This window comes from Peromyscus leucopus, chromosome 8b (assembly GCF_004664715.2).
Source record: "Peromyscus leucopus breed LL Stock chromosome 8b, UCI_PerLeu_2.1, whole genome shotgun sequence".
NCBI lineage: Eukaryota > Metazoa > Chordata > Mammalia > Rodentia > Cricetidae > Peromyscus > Peromyscus leucopus.
The window spans coordinates 10,270,920-10,285,509 of NC_051086.1; positions in this window are offsets into that span (position 1 = coordinate 10,270,920).

Below are 14,590 nucleotides of genomic sequence, written 5' to 3' on the forward strand. Positions count from 1 at the left end.
CTGTATGCTGTGAATATGTGCTGCTCTCATTGGCTAATAAATAAAGCTACATTGGCCTATGACAGAGCAGGATAAGGTTAGGCAGTACATTGAAACTGAAGGAGACAAAGAAGGGTGGAGTCGGGGAGATGCTGCCCAGGGAGCAACAAGATGCCGGCAGACTGGTAATGCCACGGCCATGTGGCAACATATAGATTAATAGGAATGGGTTGAGTTAAGTTATAAGAGCTATCTAGTCAGAAGCCTGACCCATAGGTCATACAGTTTGTAAGTAATATAAGCCTCTGTGTGTTTACTTGGGATCAAGTGGCTGTAGGACGCAGGTGGGAGAGATTCATCCTGACCGTGGTACTGGACAGGACTGGAGAAACTTCCGGCTACAGGTTGTGGTGTATGTTCTTCCTAATATATTCTTGAATCCAATTTTTTTTTTTTTTTTTTTTTTTTTTGAGACAGGGTTTCTCTGTGCAGCCCTGGCTGTCTTGGAACTTGCTCTGTAGATCAGGCTGGCTTCAGAGATCTGCCTGCCTGCCTCCCAAGTGCTGGGATTAAAGGCGTGCACTAGCACCACCCATCAAATTTGTAAGATCTATTGGGAATTTTTACAACTGTTTTCATCTGGGGAATTGGTCTATAATTGCACTGGATAGTTTTAATCAACTCAACCATACCAGCATTATGTCAAGGGAGGTAACTTCAACTGAGAAACTGTCTCCATAAGATCAGACTGTAGGCAAGCCTGTGGGGCATTTTCTTAATTAGTGATTGATATGGGAGAGCACAGCCCATTGTGGGTGGTACCAACCCTGGAGTCATGGTCCTCGATGCTCTAAGAAAGCAGGCTAAGCAAGCCACGAGGAGCAAGCCAACACTCGGCCTTTGCATCAGCTCCCGCCTCCAGGTTCCTGCCATGTTTGAGTTCCTGTTCTGACTCCCTTTGATGACAGACTGTGATGTGGAAGGGTAAGTAAAATAAACCCTTTCCTCCCCAGGTTGCTTTTGGTCATGGTGTTTTATCGCAACCAAACAAGCCCTAACTAGGACAGAAATTGATACCAGGTTCGTGGGTTTTGCTGTGGCAGATCTGACATGTAGTTTTGGGAAGACTGTGGAAGAACTTTTGGAACTTTGGGCTAGAAAAGACACTGAGTGTTCAAAGCCTGGTGAACTGTTATGAGGACACGGGGTATTAGATGGTGATGCTGAGAGCTGGGCGGAGGAGTGAGGCCTGGCTGGTGACTTTTCAGAGGGAAGAAAAGTTGATATTTTCAGGGCCACTTGATATTTTGAATTAAGAACCTGTGGTTCTGGTCAGGTGAGGCTGAAAAATCAGCCATGATTATCAGGAGACCAGCACCACTGAAGAAAAACCTCTGCTTTGCTGGGACAATGGACACTGGTCATGTTGGGGCTGAAGAACCAGCTGTGGTTAAGAAGAGACCAGCATCAAGGGGAAATCTTCTGGAAAGTGTTTTCTCAGGGTCAGGACACAGAAGCTGTGTTCCAGAGGCGGCCGAGGTTGGACCTTAGGCTGGCAGCTGAACTTGGTACTTGAGAGTCACCCAGGTGGTACTGGTTTTGAATGCATAAAGGTCGTGGACGGCAGCTGAGCTCTGTGTGGCAGGGCTGGAGTTCCAAAGAGAGCCCAGGAGAGGCTGTGGGTGCAAGTGCAGTCTACGTACAGTGGAAGGCCCAGCATTGTGGAGATGCCAGTACCATGGGATGAACACCAACAGGAGTGACAGCCACGAGGTGGAGCGCCTGAGCCTAGAACACAAGCTATGGAGGTGCTGCAGAGGGCAGATCCAGAGAAGTGACCTACGCGCTCTCGAGGAGCCCAGGAAATTTTGAGTGAATGCCAAACTTTTTATTTTTGTTTTTGTGTTTCGGTCTTTCAAGATAGGGTTACTCTCTCCTGCAACTTGCTCTGTAGACCAGGCTGGCCTCGAACTCATAGAGATACATTTGCCTCTGCTTCCAGAGTGCTGGGATCAAAAATGTGCGCCACCATGCCCGGCTGTGAGTGCCAGACTTTTGACCCTGACTTACTTACACTGTTAGAGTTGGTTTTGCTTTGTTTGGATTGTAACTGCACTGGTTCTTCCCTCTTGGAACAAGGAAGTTCTTATTTTTGATTTTACGAGAGCCCATAGTTGAGAGACTGAACTTTTTTTTTTTTTTTTTTTAAAGATTTAATTTATTATGTATACAGTGTTCTGCCTGCATGTATCCCTGAAGGCCAAAAGAGGGCACTAGATCTTGTTACGGATGGTTGTGAGCCACCATGTGGGTGCAGGGAATTGAACTCAGGACCTCTGGAAGAGCAGTCGGTGCTCTTAACCTTCGAGCCATCTCTCCATCCCCAGAGACTGAACTTTTAAAGAGGCTCTTTGGATTTTTTTTTTTTTTTTTTTTTTTTTTTTTTGGTATTTTCGAGACAGGGTTTTTTCTCTGTGTAGTTTTGGTGCCTGTCCTGGATCTCGCTCTTTAGACCAGGCTGGCCTCGAACCCCCGGAGCTCCACCTGGCTCTGCCTCCTGAGTGCTGGGATTAAAGGCTCCTCACTCTACTTTCATGTGACATGTGTTCTGCTTTCTTTTCTACTTCGTTTTCTGAAAATCTTCCTCACCCCGGGCCCCTTTCTAGTTCCCTAGCCTTTACATATACCTACTCCTTCACAAATACACATACCCAAAATTAGAATTCTCATATGAGACAGAACATGCAAAGTTTGTCTTTCTGAGCATGGATTACCTTATTACAGTAGCTTCCAATCCCATCCATTTTTCTTTATGGTTAAATACAATTCCATTAATGTGTCTTGCCATATTTTCATTATCCGTTCAAAGTCTTGGCTGGTCTGTTTCCTTGTTATTGTGACCAGAGAAGCAAAAAACATGAATGAACAAGTATCTGTGGCAGAATGAAGTCCTCTAGGTATGTGCCCTGGAACCCTCATTACCATAGATGTTCTTTCAAGATGGCGTCTTGCTTCTGCTGTCCAAGTGACGCAGTGTGAGAAGATGGGATTTCTCTCTATCGCTAGCCTGTCCTCCAGAGACTTTGTCTCACCAAAACCTGCAGCTGGATTTGAGGCTCCTGAGGGCTGTGGCTTGTTCTGAGGGTAGGACTGCCCAGGTTTTGTGGAGCTTCCTTTTGGCCATGGTGTTTTACATCCCCTGACCCTATCGAGGAACAGCTGGTCTGAGGCTGTGCTCAGCTTGCTACTCCGTGTGGTGATGCCTCTTTCCTGTTCTTTCCAATATTCTTCTTCCTTCATAGGTTTCTGGAGACTTCCCTCTGGTTCCCTTCCTCCCTTCCTTCCTCCCTTCCTTCTTTCCTTCCTTTCTTTCTTTTTTGGTTTCTCAAGACAGGGTTTCTCAGTGTAGTTTTGGTGCCTGTCCTGCATCTCACTCTGTAGATCAGGCTGGCCTCGAACTCAGAGATCAGCCTGGCTCTGCCTCCCAAGTGCTGGGATTAAAGGCGTGTGCCACCGCCGCCCGGCTCTTTGTATTTTTTTAAAACATTTTTTGGGTAAGACTTTATTTTTACAAGTGTGTTTGCCTGCATGCCATGTCTCGTGTGCATGCATTGCTCAAGAAGGCCAGAAGAGGGTGTCAGAGCCCCTAGGACTGGGTTGTGAGTTGCAGTGTAAGTGCTGGGACTTGAACTCCTGTGTTCTGCAAGAGCAGCCAGTGCCCTTAACTACTGAGCCTTCTCCCCAGCCCTTTTGTTGTAGTATTGAGACAGGGTCTTATAAGTAGCCCTGGTTAGCTTGAGATTCCCTATGTAGACCAGGCTTGCTCTAAACTCAGAGATCTGCTTGCCTCTACTACTCATGGGATTAAAGGTGTGTACCACCGCACCTTTTTTCTTTTGTCTATTTTTTCTTATGTTTCTATCACCAAATCTAGTCTGCCACCTGATGCTGCTAATCAGTGTCTGTTGAAGTCCCTTCACACACACTTAGATCCAGATTATGTATTGACCAGCTAATGAAAATGAGGGCCACAAGGATGTGACCTTGTAGTTCATCATGGAGAATTTATTAAAACATCCATTAGCTGGGCGTTCACAATGACCCTATGGACCATAGCTATGTGGCTGACAATGAATAGCTTTGTAACAGTTATAAATTTCTAGAAGTCTGATACACCCTCAAAATATCCAATGCAAAGTTGCCCACAGCTAAATGGAGAACAGCCAAGTTTTGAGAAGCACAGTGAGAAAACTTAATGTCCTTTTCCATCAACTGAATGGAAGTTAGACAAAACACAGTGTGTAATGTGAGACTATAAAAGATATTTTTAAAAAAGAGGAAAAAAAAGATATTAAAGTTTGGTGAAAAATTCCCATGCTGGGCATTTGGCCTGTTTCTAGTTTATTGTGGGTAAGGCAGCTGCAGTCACGTGCTCTTGACTCTCTCCTCCTCCTTTTCCTCCTCCGTTAGGCTTATTCATTTATTTGTACTGCTGTGATTGCACCTGATGATAGCCATCTTCGTATGTGTGAGAAGGTATTCTCTTCTTGACTCACAGCATCTTTCCCTGTGCTTATTGGCAATGCATGTATCTTGTCTAGAAATGTTATTCTTCAAGCCCTTTCCTATTTTAATGGATTTATTTGCATCTTTTCAGAGTTATATGCAATCTGGAAAGATGGCTGCCAGATATGCTATGCAAATATTCTCTATTCTCTCGCATTGTGTAGCTTGTTTTTTTCTTGATAGTATCTATTCCTTTAACCCATGGGATTTTAAACTTCAATGATATCTTTTTTCCTTTTGGCTTGGCGTCATATTAAAAAAAACATTCCCTAATCTAAAATTGCTGGAGCCCTGCTTTGGTGAGGGTGGGGGTGTTTCAGGTCCCAAAGAGGATGTGTAGAGTCGGGGGTGGGGGAGGGTGGGAGGGAGTTGGGAAGAGATGGAGGAGACCGACAAGATCTGAGGGTGAATCAGGTTGGCTGCCAGCAGCTTTTAGTTAAGAAAAGGTTACACTTTTTTTTTGTTTTCCAGAGCTGGGACCAAACCCAGGGCCTTGTGCTTGCTAGGCAAGCGCTCTACCACTGAGCTAAACCCCCAACTTCTAAGGTTGCACATAGGATTAAATGGGAGACAAGGTGTGTGTGAACTAGGGTGTGGCTTGAAATTGGGGATTGAGGAAGCTATCCTTGACCTTGGCAATTGGCCCCAGTCATGTTAATGAAGGGCCACTAGTTCTTTTGCTAGAGTTCAGAAGAACGACTGCTTTAGCAAGCAGAAACTTTCCTCAAACTCCCAAGGGAATGGAGCCCCTTATCTGAATGCCTGATCTTGGGAAAAAGATTTCTGGGAGCAGACACTATACTGTGAGACCAAAATGAGCCATCTTAGAAATAAGACCAAAATGCTTTTACCCAAAAACTAAGGCCTAAGATTTCTCCTTTTAGGAATAGGCCATTAGTTACTGAAACCAGTCAGTTCAGATTCCAGAAACCAGGAAGTGTAAACGTACAGAGTCACAAGATAGTCACGAGGTAATGCCTGCCAGACTATGGAATGTCCTCTCCCTGGTTTCCAGGGTAACTGACCACAGAAATGCCCCCACCTGAGGGCAGCCAATGAGAAATGGTGGCAGGCAACCACTCCCTTAGAAGTAAGATTAAGCCATGATTTCTAGAAAGCCCCTAGAAGTGAGCCAATCAGAATTGTGCTCGTACTAGCACCCCTAAATGATGTAACCTTGTGATTTTTCCCTTTAAAAGCTGAGCTTGCAGATAGGTGGGCACTTCCTCCAGCCTCCACTACGTTGGATGTATTGGACGAAGTCCCTGCCTAGGCTTGTATTGCTTTTGGATATCCAGAATTAACCTTGCTTTTGCATTCCAGCATGCTCTTTGATGGTCTCTCTGGGGGTCACAACAATACTACAGTTTCTTAGTCTTACCATATGGGCCTATTCCATTTCTAACCCTCCTAAAAGGGAAAATGCTGATGTCTTGCTCTTTTCCCATACCTTACCATTTTGATTTCTCTGTATTTACTAACTGAACTCTTACCCTTAATGGCCTCAGACTCAGCATCTGGATTGTAGGCATTTTATCCTTGGGATCAGGTGTGTCTAGTAAACCTCTGACTTTCCTGTTCTTAGGAGGGCACAATGGAATTCCTGGTTCCACAGTGGTGGGGATTTTTTTCCCAAAGAATTATTTTGTTTAGAGAAGCTGCCATTGTGACATTTTAATCCTTTACCAAAGCCCATCCAAAATTTCTCAAAAGGAAAGGCATTAATATTGAGACTCATTAAAAATGAAAGTCAAAAGGTGCTGGAGAAGTGTGGTCTGCAATGTCCAAACACTGGAACTTTGTCAAGCAGCAATGGTCGCCATGCAGTTCATACCATAAAATCTCCAAGATTTACACTTAAATTTCTCCTTAAAGTTTCAAACTTTTAGATTTTTTTCTTTATTAGATACAGGGTCTCATCATATAGCTCTGGCTGTCCTGGAACTTGTGTAGACCAGGCTGGCCTAGAACTTACAGAGATCCACCTGCCTCTGCCTCCTGAGTGCTGGGATTAAAGGCTGAGCAGTGTATTTCACAAGATCCATCTTCAGTGACAGAAATTCCTCTCAATCTAGTCTGTTGTTGAGACTTCCAACTGCATTTTCGACTTACTGAGATCTTCTGTGATTGTGTGTGTGTGTGTGTACACACGCATCTGAGTGTATGTGGGTGTGCATGAGTATGTGCACATGTGGAGGTCAGGACAGCTATCACTGCCTTAATGCCTAATGCCTGGAGACTGAGTCTCACTGAACTGTTGCCATTTCAGCTGGGCTGTGGCGCAGACACTAGGAAGCCCCGACGTCAGCGCAAAGCTCCTTGCCTGGTGCTAAGTCACTGTGTCTGGGATGATGTCACTACAACGTGAGCTTGTTAAGTATCCTCTTTGCTACACTGGGAGGCCCCAGGGCCAAGGTCACAGCTGTCAGTGTGGTTTCCTTTGCTCCCCAATACCTTCCATCTCACATCTTTGTCTATCTGGGACCCTACATTTCTTTCCTTTCTTTTTCGAGACAGGTTTCTCTTTGTAGTCCTGGCTGTCCTGGGACTGGCTCTGCAGACCAGTCTGCCTTTTAACTCACAGAGATCCTCCTGCCTCTGCCTCCTTAATGTTGGGATTAAAGGAATGTGAAGCGTGTTTGCCTCACCTGATTTTGTTTTGTTTTTTTCTGTTTTTTTTGTTTGTTTTGTTTTGTTTTGTTTTGTTTTGTTTTGTGTTCTTCCAAGACAAGGTTGCTCTTTGTAGCTCTGGCTGTCTGGAACTCCCTCTGTAGACCAGACTGACCTGGAACTCTGAGATCTGCCTGCCTCTGCCTCCTGAGTGCTGGGATTAAAGGTGTGTTTTACAACCACCTGGCAACCCTGCATTTCTTTTGCTGAGTTTAGTGCTGCCCACCTAGGAATATAGCTTTTTTTTTTGTTCTCTGTAAGAGACAGGAAGCCATCTTGATTTCCCTAGAATTTCTGTGTATTCCTTGAGGGCTATACATAAAACTGTATCTAGAAACAGACAATTTTACCTTATTTTCAATCTGAGTGTCTTCTTTCCCTTGCTTAATTGTCCCAGTGTGTTTGGGTGCTTGTGGGAGCCCACAGAAGCTTCCTAGTGAGAATTTACTCAGGGTCAGAGAACCTGAGTTTGCTTTACCCAGCAGGGCTGCATAAGGAGATGATTTGGTCACGGTCGTGTTTACCAGGTGTTTGGAAGGGTTTACACTTGGCTGTGAGGTGTGCTTTGATCTTGCAAGGGAGAGGTCTTTTGCCCCTCCCCTTGGCATATTATAAAAAGCCCTTTTCAATAAAGGACGAGGCTGGTGGGTATTGACTCAGGCCCTGCCAAAGCTATCTTGTGTTTCTGTCTTTCTTCTTGTCGGCTAGGTCTCTCTTTCTGTCATTTCTTAGTTCCTCTCTCCTCCACCTAAGGTGGGAGGAGACTCCCACAGGTGCTATGTTGAAATAGATATGGCAAGGACAAACATCTTTGCTGGACATGGTGGCACATGCCTATAATCCTATGCTTGAGAAGTGGAAGCAAGAGTATCAGGAGTTTAAGGTCATATCTGGCTAGACAGCAATTTCAAGGCTAGCCAGGGCTATGTGAAACCCTGTTTCAAAAAGTCTATATATATATATAACAAAAAAAACCTCGCTGGGTGGCGGCGGCGCACGCCTTTAACCCCAGCCCTTGGGAGGCAGAGCCAAGTGGATCTCTGGCCAGCCTGGTCTACAGAGCGAGTTCCAGGAAGGTACCAAAAGGTACTACACAGAGAAACCCTGTCTCAAAAACAAAACAAAACAAAAAACAAAACAAAAAAACAAACCCTCCTCCCCAAAAACCCACAAACCATTCAAAGGCGAGGAAGGAGTTGGAGCCTTTCTATTACTCTTGATCTAATGAGCTGCTCATGTGAGATTTCTCCCTCTACTTATTTCTAATGTATGCCACTATAATTTTCTTTCATCTTAAATCACCCTCATAGATGTGGTTACAGTGCCTAACTGAAAACACACACACACACACACACACACACACACTCTGCAATATTCTATCTGAATCATTCCTAACCTTTCCCACTCTCATTGACCTCTCCCGGCTTTTCTTCCCAACTAGCCCTCTTCCTGCTTGCCCCTTTTAATCAACTGAGTTTAGGGTTGCTTGTGTGAGCATGGGCAACTTACTAGCAACCACACCACTACAGCGGGTGTCACCTCTGACCCCAGCTCATTAACTGCCGATGTTCCTCAGGGAGGGGTGGGGTCTCAGGAGCCCTTCTTCCCTCTGATGGAATGAAGACCTTGTGCAGGTTTCCACAGCTGCTGTGTTTATGATTTCAGCAGCCATGCCATACCCAGAAGACAGTGCTTCATTCACAGCAACACTTCCCCATCCTAGACCCTGAAGTCTTAATGACCCTCCTCTGTGAAGCTCCCTGTGTGTGATTATGGTGGATGTTGACTCTTGTTTTGGTGCTTTGGGCTTTAGTTTCAAGGTACTAATGGGCTTCAGAATTGAGTTGTTAAGTAACCTGTCTGAAGCAAGTGCATGTGCATGTGCGTGTGTGTGTGTGTGCTGGCAATTGAACCCAGTGAGTTGTGCATAGTCAGTCAGGCATTATGCACTGAGCCATGTGTCCATGAGGCTAGTTCTTTTTTTTTTTTTTTTTTTTTTTCGAGACAGGGTTTCCCTGTGTAGCTTTGCGCCTTTTCCTGGAACTAACTCGGTAACCCAGGCTGGCCTCGAACTCACAGAGATCCTCCTGGCTCTGCCTCCCGAGTGCTGGGATTACAGGCGTGCGCCACCACTGCCTGGCGAGGCTAGTTCTTAAAGGCCAAGGAAGCCACTTGATCCAAATTCCTCTTGCAAAAAAACCCTGAGTTTTTTCGAACACCAATTTAATCCTTTGTGGTATGTAGACCTGCTGGGATATCTTATTTCTTGAGTCAGCATTGGTATTTTTTGTTTCTAGGCATTTGTTCATTCGTTCTAGAATGTCATGTTTATTTTTGTAAACACTTGTTTATTTCTGAAAAGTGCCCACTTTTTATTTGGTAATATCTCTACTTCCATTTCAGATTTTGGTAAATCTGGGCCTTCTCTCAGTTTGTGAGAGAAGCAATTTCATCTTTTTTAGGAAAGCAACTTTTAGCTTCATTTTTCATGTTATATAGCTTATATTTCACCCATATCTCAATTCCATTTTAATTCCAACTTGCTAAACAGGCTATATTTGAGTGTGCACTTTACTTTAGCTCAGGGTATCAATTTTCAGAAGTATAGGACACAGAACACCTGCCCCCTCTATAAGGTGGTGTCTCCCCACGTCCTTTGTCACTACTTTTTTTTTTTTCTCCGGAGCTGAGAACCAAACTCAGGGCCTTGCTCTACCACTGAGCTAAATCCCCAACCCCAAAATAATTATCTTTTTTTAAAAAAAGATTTATTAATGTATACAGTGCCTGTATGTCTGCAGGCCAGAAGAGGGCACCAGATCTCATTACAGATGGTTGCGAGCCACCATATGGTTGCTGGGAATTGAACTTAGGACCTCTGGAAGAGCAGTCAGTGCTCTTAACCTCTGAGCCATCTCTCCAGCCCCCTTTGTCACTATTGACTGCCTTTATAATCTGTATGCCCATCAACGTAGATTGAGTTATATTAATACTGACCCTTAGGTACTTACTGGTCTGTTTATATGTAGTGGTGTAATTTTGGAGGTTTTTTTTTTTTTTTTTTTTTCTGGAGCTGAGGACCGGACCCAGGGCCTTGCACTTGCTAGGCAAGTGCTCTATCACTGAGCTAAATCTCCAGCTTCAGTTTTGGAGTTCTTTAGCATAGCAGTACACTCCATCAATGCCAGTGTTTAGGAGGCAGAGGCAATAGTGTCTCTGAGAGTGCTAGGCTTTGTCTACAGAGTGAGTTCCAGGCCAGCCAGGTAGAGACCCTTTCTCAAAGACCCAAACCCAAACATCACAACACAGAGGGCAGCACATTGCTGGCTCCTCAGTTCATCTAAAATGTTGTTTGAATTTCACTGCCGTTCAGTAGGTGTGCAACAGCAGTGCAGCTAACGAAACCCCAGGAAAGACTTTAGTACTAAAAATGCTAACAGAAACAGAAGAGTGCCTTTCTTTTTTGGGGGGTGTTTGGTTTCTTGAGACAAGGTTTCACTGTACGCCCCTGGCTGTCCTGGAACTCACTTTGTAGACCAGGTTGCCTTGAACTCAGAGATCCTCCTGCCTCTCTGCCTCCTGAGTGCTGGGGCTAAAGGCGTGAGCCACCACTGGCCCTTCTAAGAGAGCTGTTTCTTGAAATGAGGCCAGATTCTGCACCACCAACAATTCCGCTGGAGCATGCCATGTTGTGTAACAGCATTTTACCCACACTAGAAAGTCCTTCAACTCTGGAGTCAAGGCTGAGCCCTGCTGCTGCTGCTGTCGACAGTGGATTCCATCACAAAACCACCTTCTTTCACCCCTAAGCAGCCATCGGTGACCTCAGGCCCCTCTCCTTCAGTCTCCTTCCCCTGCTAGATCTGTGGTGATGCCCTCTGCTCCTGTCTTGAGCCCCTTGGTTACTTCTATCTTGACTGCCTCCTGCAAACCACATCCTTATAATGACATCCAGAAGAGTGAATCTGTCCCGGTTTTCAGCTGTCATTGGCGCAGATAAATCGGAGAAATCACTAAGACATGGAGGTCAAAGCAGTACTGCTGGATCCTGGTGTACAGGAATGTCAGTACGCACAAGAAATGAATGAAAGGAAAACCTGACTGTGTGTAACTTCGCTAGAATGAGCAGGTGCATTCACATTGATTGACGGCACACACTAATCCTGAGTGGTGGGTCTGTTGCTGAGCTTAACAAGCTGTGCTATATAACAGATGCACTGTGGCAAGGCCTCATTCCTTTTATTCATTACAAAAAGGCCCTTGGGATTTTAGTGCAATAGGTTTTTAATGAGAAATAGGCTCAACCTGAAGTCACCAGCCATGTTAGTCCTAACAGGAATTAGTCTGTCTCTTGTAGGCGTTGCTGACTTTTCTTCTGTAATTGAACACTAAGGCTATTTCTTTTCCTTTCTTTTTTTTTTTTTTTTTTTTTTACATTTTTTATTATTTTCTTTTCTTTTCTATTATCAGCTTGATACAGTACAAATTCTTAACCTAATAGTGAACTGTTTGGCTGAAGCTTGCTCAGTGATTAAGTAAAACCAAAACTTATTATATGCCACAGTCATCCTAGGGGTCTTTCTTTATACTAATGTTTTGCCTGCATATCTACATATGATGCCCATGGAGGCCCTGAGACTGGTGTCACAGCCAGTTGTGAGCTGCCGTGTGGGTGCTGGGAATTGAACCCTGATCCTCTGGAAGATCAGCCAGTGCTCTTGACTGCTGAGCCATCTCTCCAGTCCCTAAGGCTATTTTGTGTACATCAATCAATCAAACAAACGACATGGTTGGCTGGGCATGGTGGTACATGCCCATCCCAGCAGTTGGGAGGTGGAGGCGGGAAGATTAGCACTTCAGAGCCATCCTTGGCTACATGAAACCGCCTCTTAAACCATGTACTGTGTGAAGTGCCCTCCTGATAGTTCTCCAGATCCCTGTGCTGTGTACAGCAGCCCTTCTGCCTCACCTCACACTCAACTCTGGAGCTGGCTGTTTGCGTGTGACTCCACAAACTCTGCACTAGCATCATACCTTCTTCTGGAATTAAGGGACTCAGGGCCTGGTTTGCACGGGGCTCTGGCTTGGTATGGCTGGGCTGGAACTTTACACAGCGATGAGGTTACAAATGTGCTTCTTTTCCATTTGTGTTCAATGGGGTTAGCCATTTTTATTCTCAGGAGCTTTGCACTCCAAACGTGGCTGCTTGGAGTAAACCACGTGGGGCCTGTCTCGGTTCCCAATATGCCTTTCTCACCAACTGTAACCATTTTTAGCTGTTGGCTTAAAGTGAAACATGTGATGAGTCCTTTCACTATAGACTATTACCTGTCTTAATATCAATACTGTTTTTTAGGGAACAGTGAGGCCCAGGGAGAGTTCTCACAGATGGGCAATAGTTGGCCTGTTGGTGGGGCTGTCAGAACACAGGCAAGGCTGATCAGCCACGTCTGTTATAGCACATGGGCATAGTTTGTGGTGCCCTAAAATAATTACAATATCAATACTAAAGATGAGAGATACCACCACAGATAATAAAAAATGAAGTCTGATAGTATGGTGGCTTGAATACTTGATTTCCAGTTGGTGGAACTGTTAGGGAAGGATTAAGAGGCGTGAACTTGGAGTTGGTTCAAAAGACTTCTCATTCTCACCATCCCACTTCCCATCTACTTCCTGCCTGTGGATCAGGATGTGAGCTCTCACAGGTTGGTGGTAGCGCAGGCCTTTAATCCCAGCCCTTGGGAGGCAGAGGCAGGCAGATCTCTGTGAGTTTGAGGCCAGTCTGGTCTACAGAGTGAGTTCCAGGACAGCCAGGGCTACACAGAGACCTTATCTTGAAAAGCTGAAAAGATAGGTGTTGTCTTCGCTCTGCCATCATAGATGCCAACCCTGTGGAACTGTAGCCCAATTAAATCCTTTCTTTTTTTTTTTTTAAATCGAGACAGGGTTTCTCTGTGTATCTTTGTGCCTTTCCTAGAAAATCCTTTCTTTTATAATGCCTTGATCGTTGTCTTATCACTAATAAACTAACAGAAGTATTCTTATGAGAACTACCAAATGTGACAGGCAGAAGTGGAAGGACAGCATGACGCTTGTCTTTAATGAAAGGTTGCACAAAAGGGGGTGGGATGGGGGCGAGTCACTTGTATGAAGTGCCCTGGAGTATGACACCTGCAATAGAACCACTTATAAAGCAGAGGGTAAGCTCAGCATCACCAAGAGAATTTTGTTAGGAGTCATGAATGATTATATGGGCTTTCTTTTTCTATTATCCAATGAAGACAAGGTAAAAAAAAAAAAAAAAAATCACACAATGGCCTTCAAATGAAATCAGTTAAGGATTTTTGAAGGCAAATTGGTATTGTCTCCAAGACTAGTGTACTAAAAACAGGCTGGCTGGAATTTTACTGCTTAAGGGAAACCACATGAGTTAATTTTGTATTTCTATAAGCTGTACTCCAGTATTTGGCAAAGCTGAACACAGTTATGGTTGGGAAATATAAAGACTAGCCTGCATCTGTCTAAAGTGGCTATACTTGTTAAATGTATATTTAACACTCCTGTACTGTTTTCCCTACATGCCGCTGAACGCAGAGCTGAGAAGGTCTGCACTCGGAGAGAATGTGCAGTCAGCATACTAAAGAAAATTGCTTGGCTGCCCCACAGTTCTTGGAGAAGTAGCTATTGTGGACAGGAGGGTAAGTTTGTGGTAGCTACTACTACAACTCATTAAGTTCATTGTTCAAGTTCTTCTGAACTTGAGACTCTTAGAAATAGACTGGATGTAGTAACATTTACTAAGCCTTGGCATGCTACTGGCCCACATGTCGTGGCTAAGACACCTCCTGGACTGCCCTCCTTACGGCCACTACCAATTTCTACCTGCTTTGCTAAAAGAACTCCTATTCTATTCTGTAGAAAAAAATGCTGAACCCAGGGATGACTTTTTCTTACAATTAAGACTAGAGAAATGGGACATTTGGAGTTAATCTGGGGCCAAGCTGTTTTCTTGTCACCTTAACCAAGACCTGTTGTACCGTCAATGTCATCTCTTACTAAAACGGAATGGGTGAGCCATGCATGGTGTCGGTCCGGAACAATCTGGAACTTACTGACCTCTGTGGAGCCTCAGTTCTGTGACCTGTAAAACTGGGGTAAATTTCAATCAAAGAAGAGTGGGGCAGGGTGGGACAAGGTTTAGGGCTCAATAAGCTGGGATTTCCTGTCTGATGAAAATGACTGAAAACACACTCTCTCCAACTCCGATACCTGAAGCTCTGTTATCTGATGGCTTCTACACCATTGTAGTTTAATGCTCAAACAAAATTTATGAAAGTGATTTCCTCTTTAGAATCAATTCTGTTTGTTTGTT